We start from the raw sequence: 9190 nt of genomic DNA on the forward strand, positions 1-9190 counted from the left end.
TTTGTGAGGCAAGGTGAGTCTCTTTCAGTTTAATGTTTGAGTTCTAATATTTCACTTCTCTTAGGGTTTGAGTCCAAATGTTGTTCAGTTTCTGACCTTTTGAACATGTGCCCACACAAAAATGTTCTGACAAAAATTTCCTTCTAAGCCTAATGATAGTTTTACACATTGTCAATTTAATCCTTCTATGTTTTGTGTTCTGAATTACTCCTATAGTACAGTTTAGGCACCTTACAATCTCTCTACTAACTCGAGCAATCATCTTTTATTCCTACTTCATAAACTGCTACCATCATGAACATTGCTTTCTGCCCAGCATATCAGTGAGGCCAATGGCATATGTACTTCCACCTTCAATTCATCGGCAAACAGAAGCTTGCAAGATGTACACCAAGGCAATACAAAAACTCTGGGAGACTAAATAACCAGTGCATCTAACTTTACAAGAGGGGAGTAAAGCTTAACCTTCGCATATGGACATCACAATCATACTTGGATCCGTTCATTCGTTCTTCACAATTGAATACATCAAACAAGGAAAGACATGTTACGTGCTATCATTTCTGATGATAAAAAGACATGCAAAGACACATAATAGTTGTCAATGCACTCATCAATACTCAGATCATGTAATAAACGTTTTTGTTGATTAGATCATGTAATAAACTTTTTGTCTGACTTCCAAATCATGCAATCCCATATTTACATGAATGTTTTTAGACATATCTATGAATTCTTATCATGTCCTTCACTAAAAAATCCTGCCGCAACGCGCGGGGTATCATCTAGTTTCTTAAACGTATGGTGCTTACATGTGGCGAGCAAATATGAAAAATGGCTATTACACTTCTCTTTATCGATATGATAGAATCAGACAAATAGTTGAGCCTATTTGTAGGATTAAGGCACATTTGTTGACTAGAGAAACAACTTTTGTTTCTCTTTGGTAAAACAAGTAGCACCAAGAACTACAAATTTTGAAAAAGTTTTCTTGGACCAAAATACAGGAATAAGATATATTGCTGCAATAAACCATCAACCGTGGAAAATTAATCAACAATGAACATAATTGCATCATAATTTCAGCACTGATGTAAAACAACTAAGATCATTTCGAAATCTCTGCTTTCTGGAACATTTGATTGATCTGCCTTTGGTTTTTTTTGCATGATTGCCAGCTATGTCATTATGCATGTGTGTGATGATGTGACATGCTATATTGCTATGCTTATGTTTACAGGAATATCTTGGGGTTTACTACTCGATCGAGTGCCTTACGGAGAAAGGCTATCGCCTTTGCTGTGTTGCCCATGGAGAACACCTCTGTGGACTATCATACATCTCTCATTCCAAATGAGGCCATGATAGGCAATGTATCCTCTATTTGTCTTCCAATACACTTTGGATAAATCATTGTGTCACAAGATATATGACGCAAACTGCAGATTATGATGTTTCGGTGCAGGATCAAGATAATCAGACTGGTGGTTTCGCTCGTGTGATCGGCGTAGTTGTGCGATGGGTTTAGTTGCACAGTCAAAGAGTGTCAGCCCTAGGCCTTGCTCTTTGTATGCTGGCCGTCCTCTCATTTGATGTGTATGCTTTTTTAATCTCATGGTTGGCTTTATGGATTTAAGATACAAGCATGGTGTAAAACAGTAAAAGCGGAGAATGGTGCAGCTGTATAGAGGGTCAATATATACGCGACTGTAAAATAGCAATCATGCCGTAGAACTGAACGCTATGAGCAGAGGACGGTGCGGCAGAGCGCGCTAGGTCCATCTAGTCTAGCTGGAGTGTGAAATAAAAAGGCAGTTCTGTGAGCTAGCTCGGCCAGACCAAAGGAATCTAAGCACGCGCGAGCATGAGCAAGAACGACCGATCTACGCGACGCGATCGGTCGCCGGATCACAAGCATTTTTCTACACCATTTGTGTTCGCACATGACCAGTACAGACCACACATTACAGAAGAAAAAAACACAAAACTAGACCTATTAACGCGGCATTTAGTTACCTTTTTCTTGCTTGATACTAAGACAGCTTGCAATCAATCACGTAAGACCAAAATGTATGAAAAAGGAAATGGATAAACGAAGTTAGCACCTCCAGGGTCACCAAGGTCGCTCGTTGGGCTCGTGCGCCTGGTGCGGTAGTATTCCGGGACATTTGGAAACTCTTACACGCGTCATCATAAGTAATAGCGTGCCGACATCTCACGTGATAAACACTTATTTTCGCGGAGGAAAACTATTACTCCCTCCGTTCTTTTTTAATTGATTCGGATTTAGTACAAGTTTGTACTAAATTCGAGTCAATTAAAAAGGAACGGAGGGAGTATTACTTAGAAAATGGCAAAATGCTGCGTCCACGTCAAAATAAAAGTAATACTATGGACATGGTAGCCTGCTACAGGATTGCTACAGCCGGTGCCATGGAGGAAGATGGACGTCGCTCCATGATACTCTTCTCAATTGTCGACTGTGTAAAGCGTGCAACAGACCTATGCAGGCGGCCGTTTTGCCTTGCCTTTAGAATAATCTGAGTAGTTTTGTGCTCAATATTAACCTCGATGGAGCTAGGCTGACAGGCTCGGTCTTATGGCGAACGACTGGCGACGACTCCCATAGTAATTAAGTCTTCGCTCAGGCAGCATAAAGGGACATTTGGAAAATTTTGCCTTCTGAGGATGACACGTAGTAACTCTCGCAGCGTGTTGAGTCCATGTATATTTAGTGGAGCTATATTTTTTTGAAGACATTTAATGGAGTTATATGTAGAAAATACTATAAGCTTTCAAACGAAAAGTTCTCATATGACAAATAGACTACTCCGTGCATGTTCTCCCTATCATAGGTCCTATGGTTGACATGTAGTAATTGTTTAACAGTAGCGGGTTAACTTTGGCATGAGTAACCGCTTGAAAGTAGCTCTAGCAGTGTATGTTTATTTAATGAGATCAGGCAGGACAAAGTTCACATATGAAAAGTCAAACCAAGTAAATTTTGACCGAACTAAAATAATCTATCAACAAATATAATATTTTGCAGATATCAGACGAAAATATATTTTATTATCTATCTAATGATATTAATTTTGTATTTTGCATGTTAATAATTTTTGGTAAAAGCTTAGTCAAACTTGAAATAGTTTGAGTTTCTAAAAATAATATAAGTCTTAAGCTTTGGGATGGAGGTAGTATTTACTGCATATTCTCTATCATAGCCCTTAATCTATAGCGAGTTTACCTTCCGAGGTTGACATGTAGCAGAGTAAGTCCATGGTGTCTCGATGGTCAAGGAGGGAGATAATTTGATGTAGGACATTCCGAGGCATTAGTAGTATATATTATTCTAACATAATCACTTGGAGTAGTATAATAAAAATAGAAAAAATGAATATAGGTAAAATCTCAAAACAAATTGATAATGAAGCTTTAGTGAGCATAGAAGTCATATTCAATGGCAAACCTCTACCATTTAATATATTCCGTAATTTTATGAATCAATACATTTGCTTATTCCTCATTCATGCGCATGTCGCCCATCATCAAGTATTCGAGAAGCCATTGCAGACATCATATTGCTCAACTTATGTGGCATTGCATGTAGTTGTATGTAATACTTATGCCACTCCTTCTATGGTTAGTCTAAGGGTGTGTTTGGTTGAGTTGTGGATTCTGAAAAGTTGCTGTGAACTGTGAAAAACCTGTTATCTGGAAGTTATTTAGTTGTAGCAATTGTGAACCGTGGATTTGGTTAGAGATTCTGCGGTCCTAATCGAGAAGTTAGCTCGAAAAACTCAACCAAACACAGCCTAAGAATATCTCAGGTGCAACCCAAGGCTAGCACACATCATGACACTATTCAATAGTCTATGAGTCAATTAAGAATTAAGCTATTTATCACGTCGTGATTTATGCTAACCTTGAGCAGGAACGTGGTAACAATTGCACGAGAGTGAGATTTTACTATTTACATATGAGTTGTTAGTGAGAAAGATGTCTCATACATCGAGTTTTCTTAGCGATTCATAGTAGTTATGAGATGCAACATGGATTGCAAATCGGATTCAATGGCGTCATCTAACTAAGAATTAAATTGGTTTTAAGTCGAATGAAAATTAGTCACTTCTTTAATGTTAGGCATACATATGATAGGTTTCGTTGTTGACTGGATTGTTTAGGTATGATTGGCAAAAAAATAGTTTACGCTCGACAAAATATATGTAGGGAACACTACGGGAAAGCCCGACGTTGCCGTGCTCCACTTTGCAAGGCAAAGAGGCATATACGCACGGCAACGGCTTTGCCGTGCGTGCACTCACGGCAAAGTTTGCACGGCAACGTCTTCGACGGCAAAGCCACCTTTGCCGTGCGCATGCAAGGACTGCACGGCAAAGCCCTTTGCCGTGCGTTGCCATCTCTGCCGTGCGCTGCCCACGCTGCCGTGCGCCAACTCTTTGCCGTGCGGCAGGGAGGCTACCGTGCGCCAGGATTTTGCCGTGCGCCACCATTCTTTGCCGTGCGCCCGACGTTGCCGTGCGCCACCATTCGCTGCCGTGGGCCTATGCTATGTGTCAAAGTGTGATGCAATGTGTAATGGTGCAAAAGTAGCTCCCCTAAACCCTAGACCCTAGCCCTAACCCTACGCCGAACCCTAACCAGTAGATCAGGCACACCGTTGATCGTGTGATAATGGCTCGAGCTGCGGGTGTATGTGCCAAAGGGTCCCAACCTTGGTTCTCCATGTGTATATGTCCTAAACAAACCTAAAAGAATGAAAATGTACATTGGTGCACTGATACGCGTACAGCACGCGTCCGTTGGGAACCCCAAGAGGAAGGTGTGATGCGTACATCAGCAAGTTTTCCCTCAGTAAGAAACCAAGGTTTATCGAACCAGTAGGAGCCAAGAAGCACGTTGAAGGTTGATGGCGGTGAGATGTAGTGCGGCGCAACACCAGGGATTCCGGCGCCAACGTGGAACCTGCACAACACAACCAAAGTACTTTGCCCCAACGAAACAGCGAGGTTGTCAATCTCACCGGCTTGCTGTAACGAAGGATTAGATGTATAGTGTGGAAGATGATTATTTGCAGAAAACAGTAGAACAAGTATTGCAGTAGATTGTATTCGATGTAAAAGAATGGACCGGGGTCCACAGTTCACTAGTGGTGTCTCTCCCATAAGATAAATAGCATGTTGGGTGAACAAATTACAGTTGGGCAATTGACAAATAGAGAGGGCATGACCATGCACATACATGATATGATGAGTATAGTGAGATTTAATTGGGCATTACGACAAAGTACATAGACCGCTATCCAGCATGCATCTATGCCTAAAAAGTCCACCTTCAGGTTATCATCCGAACCCCTTCCAGTATTAAGTTGCAAACAACAGACAATTGCATTAAGTATGGTGCGTAATGTAATAAATAACTACATCCTCGGACATAGCATCAATGTTTTATCCCTAGTGGCAACAACACATCCACAACCTTAGGGGTTTCTGTCACTCCCCCAGATTCGACAGAGGCATGAACCCACTATCGAGCATAAATACTCCCTCTTGGAGTTACAAGCATCAACTTGGCCAAAGTCTCTACTAGTAACGGAGAGCATGCAAGATCATAAACAACACATAGATATAAATTGATAATCAACATAACATAGTATTCTCTATTCATCGGATCCCAACAAACACAACATATAGCATTACAGATAGATGATCTTGATCATGTTAGGCAGCTCACAAGACCCGACAATGAAGCACATAAGGAGAAGACAACCATCTAGCTACCGCTATGGACCCATAGTCCAGGGGTGAACTACTCACTCATCACTCCGGAGGCGACCATGGCAGTGAAGAGTCCTCCGGGAGATGATTCCCTCTCCGGCAGGGTGCCGGAGGCGATCTCCCGAATCCCCCGAGATGGGATTGGCGGCGGCGGCGTCTCTGGAAGGTTTTCCGTATCGTGGCTCTCGGTACTGGGGGTTTCGCGACGAAGACTATTTGTAGGCGGAAGGGCAGGTCAGGGGGCCACACGGGGCCCCACACACTAGGCCGGCGCGGGCCCCCCTTGGGCCGCGCCGCCCTGTGGTGTGGCCACCCCGTGGCCCCACTTCGTCTCCTCTTCGGTCTTCTGGAAGCTTCGTGGAAAAATAAGCCCCTGGGCGTTGATTTCGTCCAATTCCGAGAATATTTCCTTACTAGGATTTCTGAAACCAAAAACAGCAGTAAAACAACGAACCGGCTCTTCGGCATCTCGTTAATAGGTTAGTTCCGGAAAATGCATAAATATGACATAAAGTATGCATAAAAGATGTAGGTATCATCAATAATGTGGCATGGAACATAAGAAATTATCGATACGTCGGAGACGTATCAGCATCCCTAAGCTTAGTTCTCTGCTCGTCCCGAGCAGGTAAACGATAACAAAGATAATTTCTGGAGTGACATGCCATCATAACCTTGATCATACTATTGTAAGCATATGTAATGAATGCAGCGATCAAAACAATGGTAATGACATGAGTAAACAAATGAATCATGTAGCAAAGACTTTTCATGAATAGTACTTTCAAGACAAGCATCAATAAGTCTTGCATAAGAGTTAACTCATAAAGCAATAATTCAAAGTAGAGGTATTGAAGCAACACAAAGGAAGATTAAGTTTCAGCGGTTGCTTTCAACTTGTAACATGTATATCTCATACATAATTGTCAATGTAAAGTAATATAATAAATGCAATATGCAAGTATGTAGGAATCAATGCACAGTTCACACAAGTGTTTGCTTCTTGAGGTAGAGAGAGATAGGTGAACTGACTCAACATAAAAGTAAAAGAAAGGCCCTTCGCAGAGGGAAGCATTGATTGCTATATTTGTGCTAGAGCTTTGGTTTTAAAAACAAGAAACAATTTTGTCAACGGTAGTAATAAAGCATATGTGTTATGTAAATTATATCTTACAAGTTGCAAGCCTCATGCATAGTATACTAATAGTGCCCGCACCTTGTCCTAATTAGCTTGGATTACCGGTATTGTCATCGCAATGCACATGTTTCAACCAAGTGTCACAAAGGGGTACCTCTATGCCGCCTGTACAAAGGTCTAAGGCGAAAGCTCGCATTGGATTTCTCGCTTTTGATTATTCTCAACTTAGACATCCATACCGGGACAATATAGACAACAGATAATGGACTCCTCTTTAATGCATAAGCATTTAGCAACAATTAATGTTCTCATATGAGATTGAGGATATATGTCCAAAACTCGAAACTTCCACCATGATTCATGGCTTTAGTTAGCGGCCCAATGTTCTTCTCTAACAATATGCATGCTCTAACCATTAAATGAGTGGTAAATCGCCCTTACTTCAGACAAGACGGACATGCATAGCAACTCACATGATATTCAAGAAAGAGTAGTTGATGGCGTCCCCAGGAACATGCATGGTTATCGCACAACAAGCAACTTAACAAGAGCTAAATTGCATAAGTACATATTCAATACCACAATAGTTTTTAGGCTATTTGTCCCATGAGCTATATATTGTAAAGGTAAAGGATAGAAATTTTAAAGGTAGCACTCAAGCAATTTACTTTGGAATGGCGGAGAAATACCATGTAGTAGGTAGGTATGGTGGACACAAATGGCATAGTGGTTGGCTCAAGGATTTTGGATGCATGAGAAGTATTCCCTCTCGATACAAGGTTTAGGCTAGCAAGGTTATTTGAAACAAACACAAGGATGAAGCGGTGCAGCAAAACTCACATAAAAGACATATTGTAAACATTATAAGACTCTACACCGTCTTCCTTGTTGTTCAAACTCAATACTAGAAATTATCTAGACTTTAGAGAGACCAATTATGCAAACCAAATTTTAGCAAGCTCTATGTATTTCTTCATTAATAGGTGCAAAGCATATGATGCAAGAGCTTAAACATGAGCACAACAATTGCCAAGTATCACATTATCCAAGACAATTTAGAATTACTACATGTAGCATTTCCCGATTCCAACCATATAACAATTTAACGAAGAAGATTCAACCTTCGCCATGAATACTATGAGTAAAGCCTAAGGACATATTTGTCCATATGCAACAGCGGAGCGTGTCTCTCTCCCACGCAAAGAATGCTAGGATCCATTTTATTCAAACAAAAATAAAAATAAAAACAAACCGACGCTCCAAGCAAAGCACATAAGATGTGATGGAATAAAAATATAGTTTCAGGGGAGGAACCTGATAATGTTGTCGATGAAGAAGGGGATGCCTTGGGCATCCCCAAGCTTAGACGCTTGAGTCTTCTTGAAATATGCAGGGGTGAACCACCGGGGCATCCCCAAGCTTAGAGCTTTCACTCTCCTTGATCACATTGTATCATCTCCCTCTCTTGATCCTTGAAAACTTCCTCCACACCAAACTCAAAACAACTCATTAGAGAGTTAGTGCACAATCAAAATTTACATGTTCAGAGGTGACATAATCATTCTTAACACTTCTGGACATTGCACAAAGCTACTGAAAGTCAATGGAATCGAAAAATCCATCAAGCATATCAAAACAGGCAATGCGAAATAAAAGGCAGAATTTGTCAAAACAGAACAGTTCGTAAAGACGAATTTCTAAGGGGCACCAGACTTGCTCAAATGAAAATGCTCAAATTTAGTGAAAGTTGCGTACATACCTGAGGATCACTCACGTAAATTGGCATAATTTTCAGAGTTACCTACAGAGAATTAGGCCCAGATTCGTGACAGCAAAGAAATCTGTTTCTGTGCAGTAATCCAAATCTAGTATGAACCTTACTATCAACGAATTTACTTGGCACAACAATGCAACAAACTAAGATAAGGAGAGGTTGCTACAGTAGTAAATAACTTCCAAGACTCAAATATAAAATAAAATTGCTGTAGTAAAAACATGGGTTGTCTCCCATAAGCGCTTTTCTTTAACGCCTTTCAGCTAGGCGCAGAAAGTGTATATCAAGTGTTATCAAGAGACGAAGTATCAACATCATAATTTGTTCTAGTAATAGAATCAAAAGGTAACTTCATTCTCTTTCTAGGGAAGTGTTCCATACCTTTCTTGAGAGGAAATTGATATTTAATATTACCTTCCTTCATATCAATGATAGCACCAACGAGTTCGAAGAAAAGGTCTTCCCAATATAATGGGACAA

Source organism: Lolium rigidum, chromosome 6 (genome assembly GCF_022539505.1).
Source record: "Lolium rigidum isolate FL_2022 chromosome 6, APGP_CSIRO_Lrig_0.1, whole genome shotgun sequence".
Taxonomy (NCBI): domain Eukaryota; kingdom Viridiplantae; phylum Streptophyta; class Magnoliopsida; order Poales; family Poaceae; genus Lolium; species Lolium rigidum.